Here is an 18,348-nt window from a genome sequence, read left to right on the forward strand (position 1 = left end):
TATGAATTAAATGAAACATAAGTAGGTAAAAAAATATTTATGAAAAAATACCCTTATAATAAATATAATAAATTAAATAAGTTACCATTATTGAATTATTGAATTGACATATTAGACAATAGTTCCAAACATTTTGTAAAATTGCGCGTTGGGGCCATTACGTCCAACTCACGAACTCACTGTAGCAAAATCTTCCTAAGCCAACAGTAGTTGTTGAAATTTCTCCCTAAAGAATATTCTGAGAAGCTCGTACTTTTCTGCATCCAGACGATTGGCCTCTGCTTTTTTGATATTATTATATATTGAATTCATCTAATAATACAATCTGATCTGTATCAAATCAACCCACACACCAATTTAATGGAACATTCAACTCTTCTCAACAAGCCTCTTAGCTTCATCTTCATCATCAGTACTCCTGCATCACATGGCACGGACGACGACAATTACACGACTTGCCACGAAAAAACATACGACTGCAGAGAGCAAATAAAAGAAATTGGATGTCCCTTCTGGGGAAAAGATCGACCTCAGTTCTGCGGCGTTCAAGGTTTTGAGCTCACGAGCCACGCCAATGAAAACACAACCATAGTTATCGAGAAACAGGCATTTCGTGTTCTTCATATCAATTAATCTGCCCATAACATGACCATGTAATGTAACTATAATAATAACAATGAATTGAACTTTGTAAGGTCCAAGCGCAACCCTGAGATTTTCGGGTACAAAGTTGATAATCAGTTAATAAATTTTTGGGCCTTTCATATTTTTTTATCATTGAATGAAAAAAAAAAGAAAAAATAAAGAAAAAATAAAGGTAAAAGACAAAAGATTTGTGTCAAAATCACAAAAAAATACTTAGTATTACATTACAACAATTAATAAGTGTCGCTTGATCCTTCCTCTTCTTGCATTTTTATAAGCAGATAAATCAATCATACTTACATAATCTAATTTTTTTGCAAAATCATTTTCAATAGATAACAATGCTAATTATTTTAAATGGGCCTTTCAATTTTTTAATAGGTCAATTTATTTTAACTTAGTTTGGGTCTTCCTTAATTTTTTTTTGGATTTAAAATACACCTGATATATTACAATAAACTATAATAGAAGGGGACCCTTTTTCTGAGTCTATTTTCAATGGAGAACAATGTTAATTTTTATGAATGGGCTTTTCAATTTTTTAATGGATCAATTTATTTTAAGTTAGTTTGGGCCTTCTTTAATTTTTTTTGAACTTAAAACATATCTAATATATTACACTAAACCATAATGGGAGGGAGCCTCCCCTTTTTTGAGTCTATTTTGAGGGGTCCTAGGCCATGGCCTGGTTGGCCCATGCCTAGGGCCGGCCTTGGTAAGATCTTGAATTCAATACAATTCAAGAATAAAACGAACATATCTTTGTCGGCCATTGAATTAGATAAGTTGAGAAAATTCCCCTAATAGTTGAACCTTAAATTCTTGGCCCACCTTCTTCTCTCTGTCTCTCTTAATTAGGATGACTATTGTCACGACCCCATTCCGCCCCTAGTAGATGGTACCGTGATGGCCAGTAATCCGAGATTACCAAAGGCCAACTTACAAAGATTTACACACAATCAGAGTATACATATGGAGCTTACATGTGCGGAAGCAATAAATTTAAATCTAAGTAGTCCATAAGAGCTGTGCATAGATCAAATGAAATGATATAGATTTTAACATGGTTTTACAGCTTGGATACAAATAAAATAAAGTACATATTACATCTTGATCAAAAGGCTTCTCAAGCCGACATATACAAAAGAGGTGAAATACAAAGCCAAGAAGCATAATCTTCAAGATGCTAGCAAAAGTATGAATCCAAACATCATGCAAAACACATCTAGGCGTTACCGCCTTCCTGCTCGTCACCTACATATATATATAGAGGCGGTGGGCTTGGATACTCAGTGAATGATATTAGAAATAAAGGTTTGCATGACTGATATTCAAGATCTTTATCAAACAATACATAGCATATCTTGTACAAAATCAAAGGATGAACCAAGTTCGTTTGTCAAATCTTTCAAAGCTTCAAGGGATACTTACTAGCATCAATATAATACAAGGGATGACATTCCGGATAAACCCACACGAAAAACCGTCGGTGGCAAAACAAAGGGGATATCTCAAACAAGGGTACTAGTTGCATTATAGTCCCCTAGCACTAAGGACTTTCAAAACAATGGTACTAGTTGCATTATAGTCCCTTAGCACTAAGGACTTTCTAAGAATGTCATCAAAAAAATATGATACTTGTTACAAACTAGGAATAATCATTCATGCTTGATCAAATACTTTTCCGAAACGAAGCAAAGCTTTATCAAAACTTTATAATATAACTTTATTAAAAATACCACTCACATAGCTCTTCGGGGGTGGGGATTACAAGCAAGGATCCAAAGCCTACAAGTGCATAATAAATCCCATTGAATGCGATACAAGAAGACAAAAAGGGATGCTCAAAGATGGTTGTGAAATGCATTCTTAAAACAAGCTTTTCATGACTTGAAATGATCTCGGCATTTCTCTCCAAAAACCAAGTCAAGACAAAGCAAAACATGTGCTGGGAGTCAAAACACTGTTTTTCATCTAGGGAAAACATGCTGGGTACCAACCAGGTCTTGGCCGAGGTCCCACACCTCTTGGCCGAGGTATGGTCCCGATGACCACATTCAGGGAAATGAAGTCGGGAAAACAAGGATTTCCCTCTTAATGAACATGAAGAACATGAAGAATCATGAAGGGCATGAATCATGAAGAACATAAATGCTAAAATCATAACTTCCTTATTCAAAATCTGAGATTTCATGAGATGAGTTTGAAAACATGGACCTGGGTACCCATACTTGAAGATCTTATGAAAACAAACACAAAAACAAGGATCTTGATACAAACTTTCGGATCAAAACATGGTTTTTCTTCAAGAATACATGAACATCATTTTTTCTTTCCAAGACAAACTCCAAATCAATGCATGGCTCATGAATCATGCTAAATCATGCAATGTGATTAGATGAACATAAGGAACAACAAGAGTAGATCGAGAATCTAACCTCAAAACACGGATCTAACGGTGCAATCTCTAAAGATCAAGCTTGGGATCTAGCTCTCTCACTCTAACTTCCTTTCCTCCTCCTAGAGCTTCTCTCTCTACCAAGCGAAAGATATGACACACAATGATATGTTTTCCCCCACTGCCGGCTGACTTAACCCCTGCCGGGACACGTGGCACTACCGGATTGGGTTTCCTCAAAAAGGTGATTGAATGACAAGACTAAAAGCATGACAAAGTGTGTAAAACAAGTAAAGTGGCATGGGCACTCTGACCAGGTAGTGATCTCGAGTTAAAGCATCGGCCTCGGAAAAAGGTTCTCAATGATCTCGGCTAGAAAGGATAACATATGGCCCAAATGTGCCACACCTTGGCCCAGATATGCCACACCTCGGCCTAGGTTATACCGGCCCCGAACAAGATCACTAGGTGCAAGGATCAAAGATCTAAGATGCCTAAATGATAACATCTCGGCTTAGATGATACATATCTCGGCCTCGGTGATGCACACGTCGGCCTAGATAATGACATCTTGGCCAATATGCCAGGGTGAAGGTGGAGGTCAACCAAAGTGGTTCCAAGATGGTCCTAGGTGTAAAAGGTCCAAAGGCGTGACCTAGGCTTAAGATGACCTCGGCTACACACACCAAGCAAGGGACAAAACATACAAACAATACTCAAGCCAAAACACATAGGTACAAAACAAGACGGGAACCCTACTTTAGGCAAAACAAGTCCGAAACTACAAATGCAACTCAACAAAACAAAACATGCAGATGCACATGAACATGACTAAGACGAGGATGAGGGTCACTACAGTCTACCCTCCTTAAAGAAGTTTGGTCCCCAAACTTAAGTTACGTTGCCCTGAAAACAACTCCGGATAAAGAATTTTCATTTCTTCTTCCATTTCCCATGTAGCATCCTTGCCATAATGCTCTTTCCACTCAATTTTCACCATCGGTATCGACTTATTCCTTAACTGTTTCACTTGTCTATCAATAATTCTCATCGACTTCTCCTCGTAGCCTAAATCTTCGTTAACCACAACCCCGAAATAATCAATCACGTGCAGTGGATCCCGAATATACTTCCTTAACATCGAAATATGAAACACAGCGTGGACTTGACTTAATTTTGGCGGCAAAACAAGTCTGTAGGTAACTGGGTTAACTCTTTCAGGAATTTCAAACGGCCTAATGTAACGAGGTGCTAACTTACTTTTCTTCCCAAATCTTGAAACTCCTTTCATCGGCGAAATCTTCAGGAATAAATGATCCCCAACTTCAAATTCTAACTCCCTTCTTCTTTGGTTGGCATAACTCTTCTGTCGACTCTGAGCAGTTTTGATCCTTTGTTGAATGAGCTTAATCTTCTCGGTTGTAACTTGAACTAATTCAGGGCCGATCAAAGCTTTATCTCCTACCTCGGTCCAACATATCGGCGATCTGCACTTTCTTCCATACAAAGCCTCATACGGCACCATGCTAATGCTAGCTTGATAACTGTTGTTGTACGCGAATTCCACTAGCGGCAAATGCACCTCCCAACTTCCCTTGAAGTCTAATACACATAATCTAGGCATATCTTCAAGTGTCTGAATTGTTCTCTCTGTTTGCCCGTCGGTCTGGGGATGAAAAGCTGTGCTAAACCTCAACTCGGCTCCCAAAGCACTTTGTAGACTCTGCCAAAATCTAGAAACAAACTTCGGATCTCGGTCTGACACAATGGACATCGATACTCCATGAAGTCTAATGATCTCATTCATATACAACAAACGAGTTGATCGGCATTAAAGGTAGTCTTAACAGGTAGGAAGTGTGCTGACTTAGTTAATCTATCAACTACAACCCAAATTGAATCCATACCCTTTTGCGTCCTAGGCAAACCAACAACAAAATCCATGGAGATTTGTTCCCATTTCCACTCAGGAATTGACAAAGGTTGAAGAAGTCCTGCTGGCCTCTGATACTCTGCTTTCACTTGTTAACAATATAGACACTGAGATACAAACTCGGCTATTTCTCTTTTCATATTTGGCCACCAAAAAGTTTGCTTCATGTCTTGGTACATCTTGGTATTTCCTGGATGAACGGCAAATCTGGAACCATGGGATTCCTGCAAAATTCTCATTTTCAACTCCGGGACGTCGGCCACACACATCCTTCCTTCAAACTTATGTACCTGATTCTCAATGGTATACCCTGACCTCAGCTTGGTGACAAACTCATCAATTACCTTCTTGAGGAATTCATCCCCCCTCTGTCTTGTCTTTACTTCCTCCATGATGGTCGGTTCCACTGAAATCATTGCCAAACATGCCAAATTCCCAATTAATTTCCTGCTCAATGCGTCGGCCACTAAGTTTACTTTACCCGGGTGGTACTGAATCTGTATATCGTAGTCCTTCAATAGTTCAAGCCATCTTCTCTGCCTCATATTTAACTCCTTCTGAGTGAATAAGTACTTCAAACTCTTGTGATCTGTGAAAACTTGGCAAGAAGCTCCATACAAGTAATGACGCCAAATTTTCAAAGCAAACACCACGGCTACTAGCTCTAGATCATGGGTAGGATAGTTCTTTTCATGTGGTTTCAATTGACGAGACGTATATGCTATAACCTTACCCCCTTGTATTAATACACAACCCAAACCCTTGTGCAAAGCATCACTATAAATCTGGAACTCCTCATTACCTGATGGTAGTACAAGAACTGGTGCTGTAACTAGCCTCGTCTTTAACTCCTGGAAGGCTACTTCTCTACCCTCGGTCCATTCGTATGTCACTCCTTTTTGAGTCAATTGTGTCAATGGTACTGCAATCTTCGAGAAGTCCTTCACAAACTTCCTATAATAGCCTGCCAAACCCAGAAAACTATGAACCTCGGACACATTAGTCGGCCTCGGCCAATTCACTACGGCTTCAACCTTGCTAGGATCAACTGAAATACCTTCTTCATTAATCACATGCCCCAAAAATGAAATGCTTGAAAGCCAAAACTCACACTTGCTAAGCTTGGCATACAACTTCCTGTCCCTCAAAATCTGTAAGGCAAGTCTCAGATGCTTCTCATGCTCAACTTCACTCTTGAAATAGATCAATACATCGTCGATGAAAACAACCAAAAACTCATGTAGGTATGGCTTAAAGACTCTATTCATCAAATCCATGAATGCTGCAGGAGCATTAGTTACTCCAAAAGGCATTACCAAAAATTCGTAATGGCCATACCTCGTCCGAAAAGCAGTCCTCTCAACATCCTCGGCTTTAACCTTGAGCTGATGGTAGCCCGATCTGAGATCAATTTTAGAAAAGACTCGTGCTCCTTGTAATTGGTCAAGCAGATCATCAATCCTCGTCAATGGATACTTATTCTTAATGGTCACCTTGTTCAGCTCTCGGTAATCAATACAAAGACGAAGTGTACCATCATTTTTCTTGACAAATAGAACTGGTGCTCCCCAAGGTAAAGTGCTCAGCCTAATGAAGCCCCTATCTAACAATTCTTGTAACTCTAGCTTCAATTCTTTAAGCTCGGTTGGGGCCATTCTATAGGGTGTTTTGGAGATGGGCTGGGTTCCCGACATGACATCAACAGTAAATTCTACTTCTCTATCAATTAAGTGGCCAGACAAATCGTTTGGGAAGATGTTGGGGAATTCATTAACAATTGGGATGTCGACAATTTCAACGTTTCCATGCAGATTACTTAGCACACTACACAGATAACATTAACACCCTTTTTGGATCAACTTATAGGCCCTTATGGATGAGATCAAGTAAGGTGGGGGTACTACTCCCTTACCCCAAAATGTAACCTCGGCTTGGTTTGGGGGTTTCAATATGACACTTTTGGAAACACAATTAATGGATGCATGATTTTCTATTAACCAATCCATTCCCAATATAACGTCAAAATGAGTTATGTCTAACGGCATCAAATAAACTAATAATTCAACATTCTCAATCATAACAACACATGCTCTGTAAATGGATGTAACAGTCATAGTTCTTCTAGACGGAGTAGACACAGGTTCTAATTCCTTATTCAACTTCTCGGCAAACTTAGTAGATACAAATGAATGTGTAGAACCCGAATCAATCAATATATATGCATCTTGAGAGCAAATGGGAAGTATACCCGACACTACTGTCTCAGCACTCTGAGTGTCTCCTGGCACCAATGCAAAAACTCTGCCCTACCTCATCTGTCCTTTCCCGACGTTGCCTTTCTGTGCCGAACCCGAGGTGTTCCCATTCTTCTTACCATCGTCAGCCTTTGCCTTCGGACAATCTTTCACACGATGACCCACCTCGCCATATTCAAAGCAAGCCCCTTACGCCCAACGATAGACCCCGAAATGTGGCTTCCCACAACTCGCACACGTCGGCTTAGCATTACCTTCCTGATTTGAGTTGCTGGAACTGCCCATGTTCGCCTACCTCTTGGCATTAAACGGTACTCAGCGATTCTCATAGTTCTGTCTCTTCCTCTGGCTCTCTCTTGAACTCTAATATCGGTTCAAGTTAGCTTCTGCCAGGATGGCCTTGTCTAACACTCCGGCGTAAGTCAGCATGTTGAGCATGTTAATTCGATCCTGTATCGGTCCACGCAGTCCACTTTCAAACTTCCTAGCTTTTCTATATTCATCATCGACCATATGAGGCACATATCTCGCCAAATCGGTAAAAGCACGGTCGTATTCTGCCACTGTCTTGTTGCCTTGTGTCAAAGTCTGGAACTCTGTGGTCTTACGATCTCAGACACTGAGGGGAAAATGCTTGTTGTAAAATAACTCCAAAAATCCAGGCCAAGTCAACCCCGGGTTACCTTCTCGAATCATCATCCACCATCTTTGAGCGTCGTCGCCTAACGTGAATGCTGCTAATGACACCTTCTGAGCGTCGGTGCTGGAAAAAATCTTGAACAACTTCTCCATTACCAAAACCCATGCTTCAGCTTTCATCGGCTCTATACCCCCTTGGAATCTCGGCGGATTCATTTTCTTGAATTCTTTAATCAAAGTCAATGTGCCGTCCCCATACAAAGCTGGTTGTATAGGTACTTGCGGTACTGGAGGAGGTGGAGGTGGAACTGCATTTCGGCCGTTTGTCTGCTCGGCCTGAGTAGAGGTGGTACTAGTGTCTTGTGGCCTAAGTTGTCTCAACTTACGGACCAAACCTTCGACCAATCTTTCTAATCTGTCCAATCTGTCCTCGGAATGATCTCGGCCAACTGGAGGTCTACCCCTTCTCACGATGCTAGGAGTATGCAAAATATGACTTTAAAACAAAATGAGCAAATAGACATGTATGCAAGTAACAAATAATTATGCCGAGATGATGCATATCTTGTCAAGTAGCAAGCAATATGATGCAAATCCTAAGATCATTCTAAGGGAAATCCTATGCTCTTTAGGACTCAAAGTGTGTGTGAATAACGTACTATAAGGAACTCGTGCTCTAATAACAATCTGTCACGACCCCATTCCGCCCCTAGTAGAATGGTACCGTGATGGTCAGTAATCCAAGATTACAAAAGGCCAACTTACAAAGATTCATACACAATCAGAGTATACATATGGGGCTTACATGTGCGGAAGCAATAAATTTAAATCTAAGTAGTCCATAAGAGCTGTGCATAGATCAAATGAAATGACATATATCTTAACATAGTTTTACAACTTGGATACAAATAAAATAAAGTACATATTACATCTTGATCAAAAGGCTTCTCAAGCCGACATATACAAAAGAGGTGAAATACAAAGCCAAGAAGCATAATCTTCAAGATGCTAGCAAAAGTATGAATCCAAACATCATGCAAAACACATCTAGGCGTCACCGCCTTCCTGCTCGTCACCTACATATATATAGAGGGGGTGAGCTTGGATACTCAGTGAATGATATTGGAAATAAAGGTTTGCATGACTGATATTCAAGATCTTTATCAAACAATACATAGCATATCTTGTACAAAATCAAAGGATGAACCAAGTTCGTCTGTCAAATCTTTCAAAGCTTCAAGGGATGCTTACTAGCATCAATATAATACAAGGGATGGCCTTTCGGATAAACCCACGCGGAAAATCGTCGGTGGCAAAACAAAGGGGATATCTCAAACAAGGGTACTAGTTGCATTATAGTCCCATAGCACTAAGGACTTTCCAAGAATGTCATCAACAGAAATATGATACTTGTTACAAACTAGGAATAATCATTCATGCTTGATCAAATACTTTTCCGAAACGAAGCAAAGCTTTATCAAAACTTTATAATATAACTTTATTAAAAATACCACTCACATAGCTCTTCGGGGGTGGGGATTACAAGCAAGGATCCAAGGCCTACAAGTATATAATAAATCCCATTGAATGCGATACAAGAAGACAAGAAGGGATGCTCAAAGATGGTTGTGCAATGCATTCTTAAAACAAGCTTTTCATGACTTGAAATGATCTCGGCATTTCTCTCCAAATACCAAGTCAAGACAAAGCAAAACATGTGCTGGGAGGCAAAACACTGTTTTTCATCTAGGGAAAACATGCTGGGTACCAACCAGGTCTTGGCCGAGGTCCCACACCTCTTGGCCGAGGTATGGTCCCGATGACCACATTCAGGGAAATGAAGTCGGGAAAATTAGGGTTTCCCTCTTGATGAACATGAAGAACATGAAGAATTATGAAGGGCATGAATCATGAAGAACATAAATGCTAAAATCATAACTTCCTTATTCAAAATCTGAGATTTCATGAGATGAGTTTGAAAACATGGACCTGGGTACCCATACTTGAAGATCTTATGAAAACAAACACAAAAACAAGGATCTTGATACAAACTTTCGGATCAAAACAAGATTTTTCTTCAAGAACACATGAACATCATTTTCTCTTTCCAAGACAAACTCCAAATCAATGCATGGCTCATGAATCATGCTAGATCATGCAATGTGATTAGATGAACATAAGGAACAACAAGAGTAGATCGAGAATCTAACCTCAAAACACGGATCTAACGGTGCAATCTCTAAAGATCAAGCGTGGGATCTAGCTCTCTCACTCTAACTTCCTTTCCTCCTCCTAGAGCTTCTCTCTCTACCAAGCAAAAGATATGACACAGAATGATATGTTTTCCCCCACTGCCAGCTGACTTAACCCCTGCCGGGACACGTGGCACTACCGGATTGGGTTTCCTCAAAAAGGTGACTGAATGACAAGACTAAAAGCATGACAAAGTGTGTAAAACAAGTAAGGTGGCATGGGCACTCTGACCAGGTAGTGATCTCGGGTTAAAGTATCGGCTTCGGAAAAAGGGTCTCAATGATCTCGGCTAGAAAGGATAACATATGGCCCAAATGTGCCACACCTTGGCCTAGATGTGCCACACCTCGGCCTAGGTTATACCGGCCCCGAACAAGATCACTAGGTGCAAGGATCAAATATCTAAGATGCCTAAATGATAACATCTCGGCTTAGATGATACATATCTCGGCCTCAGTGATGCACACGTCGGCCTAGATGATGACATCTCGGCCAATATGCCAGGGTGAAGGTGGAGGTCAACCAAAGTGGTTCCAAGATGGTCCTAGGTGTAAAAGGTCCAAAGGCGTGACCTAGGCTTAAGATGACCTCGGCTACACACACCAAGCAAGGGACAAAACATACAAACAATACTCAAGCCAAAACACATAGGTACAAAACAAGACGGGAACCCTACTTTAGGCAAAACAAGTCCGAAACTACAAATGCAACTCAACAAAACAAAACATGCAGATGCACATGAACATGACTAAGACGAGGATGAGGGTCATTATAACTATAGAACTTAAAGTCATAGAAAAATACTCATATTATGTAAGGGGAGTCAACTATCCTTATATAGAGGAGAGAAGAGGGCCAGATAAACTTTATTAGAAAAATTCTTATCCATCAAGGTTTTCTTCTTATCTTAGAAGAATAATTATTCCATATTTAAAATTTTAATTACTGAACTTTATCTCAAATATTGGTTTTATCTAGTTGTGGAGTCCAAATAAAATAAAACATGTAAAAGATATGTAGGCTATTGGGCCACACCAGAAAATAAATCCAACATTTTTCCACTTGGCCCATTAAGTTGATTATGATGCAACTGTGAGGTTTTTTCAAAATATGCAATTTATAAAACTTTTGACTCATTGGATTCCACACTAAAAACTTTGACATGTGATCACGAATTTTAAAAATAGCCAATAAGTTCAGATATATTAGAAACTATAATACTATGATTACTTCAGATCACCAATGTGAGTCATAGCGGTTTTATTTCATATTTTTTTCTATACACCACATCATCGATAACGTTTACTAACCCAGTCCATTATCAGGATATGTAATTATTTGCCTGAAAGGCCCCTGTAATTTGTCTTGTTAAGACATTTCCTGTTTATCAATATTCAAATCAATGTGTACACACACTTTTAGAATAGGAAAAATAGAAACAAAATTATTATTGCGCAAATAATGTCAAATAAAAAATAAGCAGTCAAGATTATCTATACACATTTTGGGTTGCTTAAAAGACCTATCCTGATAACATGCTCTTTGTATGTCTTTGGTGGCAATCCCTTTGTGAATGGATCAGTGATCATAAGAGAGGTGCTTAAGTTTTCAATTAACACTTATCATTTATGGACTCTTTCTCTAACAAGTAAGTACTTTACTTCCATGTGTTTAGAACTGCTGGAGTACTTTCCATTCTTAGAGAAGAAAACTGTTGCAGTATTGTCATAATATATCTTCAACGGACTGGCAATTAAGTCAACAACACTAAGTCCTGAGATGAAATTTTGCAACCATAAAGCATGATTTGTAGCCTCAAAGCATGCCACAAACTCAACCTCCATAGTAGATGAAGCAATAGTGGACTGCTTCACACTTTTCCATGAAATTGCTCCACTAGCTAGTAGAAAAACAAAACCTGATGTAGATTTTCTACTATCAGGGCAACCAGCAAAATCTAATTCTGAGTATCTGGCCACTTCCAACTGTTCTAATCTCCTATAGGTGAGCGTATAGTCCTTTGTTCCATGAAGATATCTCATAACTTTCTTCATTACTTTCCAATGTTCCATTCCAGGATTATTTTGGAATCTTCCCAACATTCTAACTACAAAACTAATAGCTGGCCTGGTACATGTATAGGCATACATCAAGATCCCTACTGCTGATGCATATGGAATGTCCTTCATTTGTTTTCTTTTCAAGTCATTCCTTGGACACTATTTTTCACTTAATTTATCACCCTTCATGATGGGTGCATCACTGGCTGAACAAAACTGCATATTGAATCTCTCCCAAACACGATCAATATTTCCTTTCTGAGATAATCCTAGCAATCCTCGAGATTGATCCCTAAAGATCTCTATGCTAATAACATAGTTTGTCTTACCTATATTGACCATTTAAAGTTCTTGGAGAGATATTCCTTGGTTTCATGCAATAAGCCACAAAATGTCATCCATATATAGCACCAAAATAATAAACTTACTCCTACTAACCTTCAGATATATGCACTGATCAACTGCATTTTCCTTAAATCCGAAGGAGATAATGGTATCATTAAACCTAAAATACCATTGTCTGGAAGCTTGTTTAAGGCCATATATGGATTTCTTTAATTTGCAAGCTAAATGTTCTTTACCTTTCTTTGCAAATCCTTCTGGCTGCTCCATATAAATTTCTTCATCCAAATTCCCATTTAGAAAAGCAGTTTTCACATCTATTTGATGCAACTCTAAGTCATAATGAGCTACCAATGCTAGGATGATTCTAAGCAAGTCCTTCTTAGATATTGGAGAGAAGGTCTCTTTATAGTCTATGCCTTCTTTTTGAGTAAAACCCTTGGCAACAAGTGTGGCTTTAAATCATTCGATATTGCCTTTTGCGTTGCGCTTGGTCTTGAAGACCCATGTACACCCAACCATTTTACAATTATTAGGCAATTCGATGAAATCCCAAACACCATTCTGTTCCATGGATTTTAACTCTTCATTTATATCATTGACTCATTTAGTGGAATCATTACTATTCATGGCTTGTGAAAAATGAGACTGGATCATTGTTAATCCCAATATCAAAATCAAATTCTTGGAGATACACCATGTAATCATTTGGAATGGCATGCTTTCTTTCCATCTGAGATCTTCTTAGAATTGTCAGTTGTGGTGGTTCTACAATATTTTCAATGGTGGTATCTTCATGAAGTAGTGAAACATGAGGTGGTGAAGGATTTTCATTATGTTGTTCGTTTGCCTTAGCCTGTGGAATAGTCTGAGGAACAATAATTTTTCGATAAGGGTCAAATGTTGGCACATCCACCCTAATTTCCTCAAAATTCACCACTCGTGTTTTCTCACTCTTACTAATTTCACCATTCTCTAGGAATCTAGCATTACTAGTCTCCACTATCCTCATACTGTGATTAGGACAATAAAATTTGTACCCTTTAGACTTGTCTAAATAACTAATGAAATATCCAGATATTGTTTTTGAGTCCAACTTTTTTTTTAGTGGGTTGAAGATTCTTGCCTCTGCTGGAAAACCCCAAATATGTAAGTGTCTCAAACTAGGTTTCCTACCAGTCCACAACTTAAAAGGAGTTGTTGGGACCGTCTTACTAGGAACCCTATTTAAGATATACAATGCAGTCTTTAAAGCTTCACCCCACAGTGAAATGGGTACAATTGAGTAACTTAACATACTCCTAACCATATTTTTAAGGGTGTGTTTGATTGGACGGACAGGATAAGGGGGAATTAGAATTCATCGGACTTGAATTTTGGGACTGTGGATCCCCTGGACTATTTGGTTGGATTGGATATGTATCTCATGTTTGTTTTCTCATGGGATTAGATGTTTGGAAAGGACTATTTTTAGTGAATCCAATGTTTGGTTAGACGGATATGATAGGATAAATGAGCAAAATACTATTTTACCCTTTTTAATTGTTTACTAAATAATAGCAATATTAAACATATCTTTAATATTTAAATTATTTTTAGCTAGATTAAATAAAAATTTATTTATTTTATTTTTACACAATTAAATAAATCTATTTTTTAAAAATTAAATAAATAAAATATCAATAAAAATATATATTTTTTAAATTAAAATTTTAAATAAATTTATTTTTAAAAATAATAATAATTAAATAATGAAATTAAATAAAACATAAACAAAATTTTAAAATAAAACATCAATAAAATATCTATAAAAAATTATTTAAAAAAATTAAATAAATAAAATATCAATAAAAAGTTAAATAAAATTATTTTATTTTTAAATTGAGACATTTAAATTTTAGTGAATTTTACTAAATATAATACATAATTAAATAGTAGAGGGTCAAAATAGTCATTTCACCACCTAATCTCAATAGTAAACAGTCCGATGAAAATTGTCCCACACCCCTCTCCTCCCCCCCCCCCCCCGGGCGGATAGTATAATCCCACATATGGGGGATAAGGAGTTCGGTCGGACTCCATATCCGGCGGACTAAAAAAAAAAACAAACGCCGGATAAAAAGCTTCTCCCAGATTATAATCCCCACAGTGGATAGTCCCCCCCCTAATCCGGCGAATCAAACGTGTCCTAAGGGGGTGTTTGTTTTGAAGGATTAGACTATGGGATTGGACTATTAGTCTCCGTTGTTTGGTATTAAATTTTCGCTTCGGACTAATAGTCCCTCCAGACTAATATTAGTCCTATATTCGTTGGCTTATTGTATCCGGGGGAGGAGGGGTTGGGACAGAATTCGTGGGATGAGTTATCCCATGGGATTAGCCAATGAATTATATTTTTGACCCTCATATTTAATATCTCTTTCTTTTATCTTTTGCCCATTTCGCTTTCACAGCAGCTTCATTTCATCGCAGCAACTTCATTTCATCTTTAATCTCCGATCTGTTGAACCTCTGCATCAAGTTCAGATCTGTAATCTTTGGTCTTCATTCAGGTTTGAAACTCATTCTACATCTTCGATTTTGTTTGCTATTTATTTTTTATTTTCATTCTTTTTTTGTTTTGTTTTGTTTTGTTTTTTTTTTCTAGATTTTTTCAGTTTACATCTTTGATGTTGAAACTCAAGTTAATTCTACATCTTTTATTTTCATTCGTTTTTATCAAGTTCTACATCTTTGATTTTGAAACTCATTCTCATTATTTAATTTTTCAAGTTTTATTTATTTATTTATTTATTATTTTTTTTAAGTGCGATGTTCTGTGGGCAGTGTTGGTTGAGTGCTCTGTTTTATTTAGATCTATGGTAGATGGCAAGTATTCTTGTAGTGCTTTTTTTTGCTTTGTTTTTTGTTTATAGAAAGAAAAATCCATGCTCTGTTTTTATTTTTTATTTTTTTCAGAAGGAAAAAATCTATGCTCTGTTTATGTTGTATGTACTCAGATTGAAGATCAATCTATACTATGTTGTATGTGCTCAATTTAATCAAATACTTTAGTTTGTTTTTTTTTTTTAAAAAAATGATAGAAATGGAAAACGTTTTTTTGTGGATTATAAACATCTGTTGAGTGTAATTAATTGTTCTATTGTTCATATATATATATATATATATATTTTAATTTTTGTGGATTGTAAACATGTGTTGAGTGTAATTAATTGTTCTATTGTTCATATTTTTTTATTTATTTTTGTGGATTGTAAACATCTGTTGAGTTTAATTAATTGTTTACTAATTGTTTATGATTTGCCGTTATGTTTTCTCCTTTACTTAATTTATTTGTAATTTTAAATATTTTCTTGTATATAGAGATGGATCAGAATATCAATGATTTTGATAATGAGAATAACGATGAGCTTGAATCATACGTAGTGTTGCAAGCTGTAATGCAAGAACTACATGCCTTATGCGCTGTAGCTTTTGTTGTCATTGAGTTTGTCTTGAAAAGGTATTTATCTAAGTATCGCTATAACCTTATTAGAGGGCCCAATCGATTGCAAAAACAAATGGACTATATTAACCGTTTAGTGAAAGAAAGTGACATAACATGTGTTGAATAACTCCGTATGGATCGGTGTTCTTTATGACCCTGTGGAATATGGTTCATACAATAGGCGGGTTAGGGCATTCAAAATATGTCACTTTAGAAGAGAAGGTGGCCTTCTTCCTCTTCATCTTGGCATAACATTTGAAAATATGAAATGTTAAGTTCAATTTCTATAGGTCTGGAGAGACTGTTAGTCGATATTTCAATGATGTCTTAAAGGCTGTGTTGCGTTTGCAAGCCAATTTACTCATCACACCAAATCCTATAACTGAAGCAAGCACCGATCCAAGGTGGAATTGCATCCAGGTAATGGATTTGTAAAAATTTGGTAACACTGCATTACTTTTTTTTATTTCTTTTATTAAATATTTTTTACCAAAAACAAAAATCATAACTATTATAATGTCTATTGAATTGGTTTGTTTAGAATTGTCTTGGAGCACTCGATGGCACCTATATTAAAGTTCGAGTACCTGTGGTTCATCAAGCAATGTATGGGACAAGAAAAGGAGAGATTGCTACTAATGTTTCGGGAGTTTGCTCCCAAGACATGAATTTCATATATGTGTTGCCAGGGTGGGAAGGGTCAGTGGCCGACTCTAGGGTTTTAAGAGATGTAATCAATCGACCCAATGGCTTAAGGATCCCAAATGGTAATACAAAAGTACTTAATTTTTCTTAAATTCATGAATAATAATTTAATCTAATGCCTAACGTTCCACGCACAGGTTACTATTACCTAGTGGATGCGGGGTATACGAATGGGAAATGATTCTTAGCACCTTACCGTGGTCAACGATACTATTTGTCTGTTTGGAGAGAAGGAGCAATGCCAAATAATTACCAAGAAAATTTCAATATGAAACATGCATCAGCCAGGAATATCATAGAAAGGTGTTTTGGAATGTTGAAAATGAGATGGGCTATACTTCGCAGTTCATCATACTATCCCAATAGAACCCAAAATCGAATTATCACAACATGTTGTTTGTTACACAACTTCATTCGACGAGGGATGGAAGTTGACCCTCTAGAGGATGCCTTAGAAAATCAACCCCCAATGGGAGATGATTTTATTGAGACTGTTGAGACATCTAACGAGTGGACTGAGTGGCGGGATACATTTGCAATGCAGTTGTACAACAATTGGTTGGCTAATGAAGGGGTTGGATAAAGATAGCTTTGTGTTTCTACTTTGCTTTGTTGTTAAACCATTTAAATTTGTGATGTATCATTGCTACATATGTTTATGAATAATTGACATTGTGGATGTTGAATTATATTTGCAATGATTGGTATTATGATATAAATGTTTGTGAGTTATTTATATTTATGGTAATGCATATGAAATGTTCAATTATTACTGTAGGCATGGATAATAAGGTATCCAGTTCTCGTAAGAAAAAGAATGACAAGGTTGATTCATCAAAACAAAGGCAAATATGGAGCCCACGTGAAGAAGATAGTCTAATTTCAGCCTTGTTGTTCATTGTGAATGATGGAATGAAAGTTGACAATTCTTTCAAGGCAGGCTATCTTATGAAACTGGAGAATAAAATGGTGGAGTTATTACTCAGGATAGATTTACGTGGCTCTCTCCATATCGAATCAAAGATTAAAATATGGAAGAAGCAATACAATTCTGTGTCTGGTATGCTTGTTACTAATGGGTTTAGATGGAATGACACTGAAAAAAGAATTGATGTGGAGAGTGATAGTGTATGGGAGGCATATGTTCGGGTAAAGTTATCTCCTTTTAGTTACTTACGTACTATTGTATATGTATTTTAACCTTATGTTGAAGATATTAATTGGGATTAGTTGGTCATTGTAAAGGGACAACGATGCAAAACACCTGAGGAACAAAACTTTCTGACATTTCGATGAATGGATTCAAATATTTGGCAAAGATCGAGCTACAGGAGAGTTTGCTGAAGGCCCTGCTGATGCAGTTGAGGCTATGAATGCTGAGGAAGATGTGTTGTTGCATGGTCTTGCAGATAATGACACTTTTCTGGAACAAATGGGATTAAATAGTCAGACTGGTGAAGCAATAGACTATTCAAACTCAGCAACTCAATGGCCTTTTGATAGTTCTGCCAAAAATAAAGACAAGAAAACACCTATAGCTAATGATGAAGTAGTTGAAGGGCTGACCATGTTTGCTGACAAGTTGGTGGATGTCTTGGGAACAACCAATGATAAGCTAGAATTCATTGGAA

General features: G+C 37.4%; 1 pseudogene; it reads right to left on the reverse strand.

The window, feature by feature from the left end:
* Window positions 1-11,745: 11,745 nt before the first annotated feature.
* Window positions 11,746-12,312, reverse strand: LOC145813315 (secreted RxLR effector protein 161 pseudogene; annotated as a pseudogene).
* Window positions 12,313-18,348: the final 6,036 nt, after the last annotated feature.

This window comes from Camellia sinensis, chromosome 15 (genome assembly GCF_055761805.1).
Source record: "Camellia sinensis isolate YWXY chromosome 15, ASM5576180v1, whole genome shotgun sequence".
Lineage (NCBI taxonomy): Eukaryota > Viridiplantae > Streptophyta > Magnoliopsida > Ericales > Theaceae > Camellia > Camellia sinensis.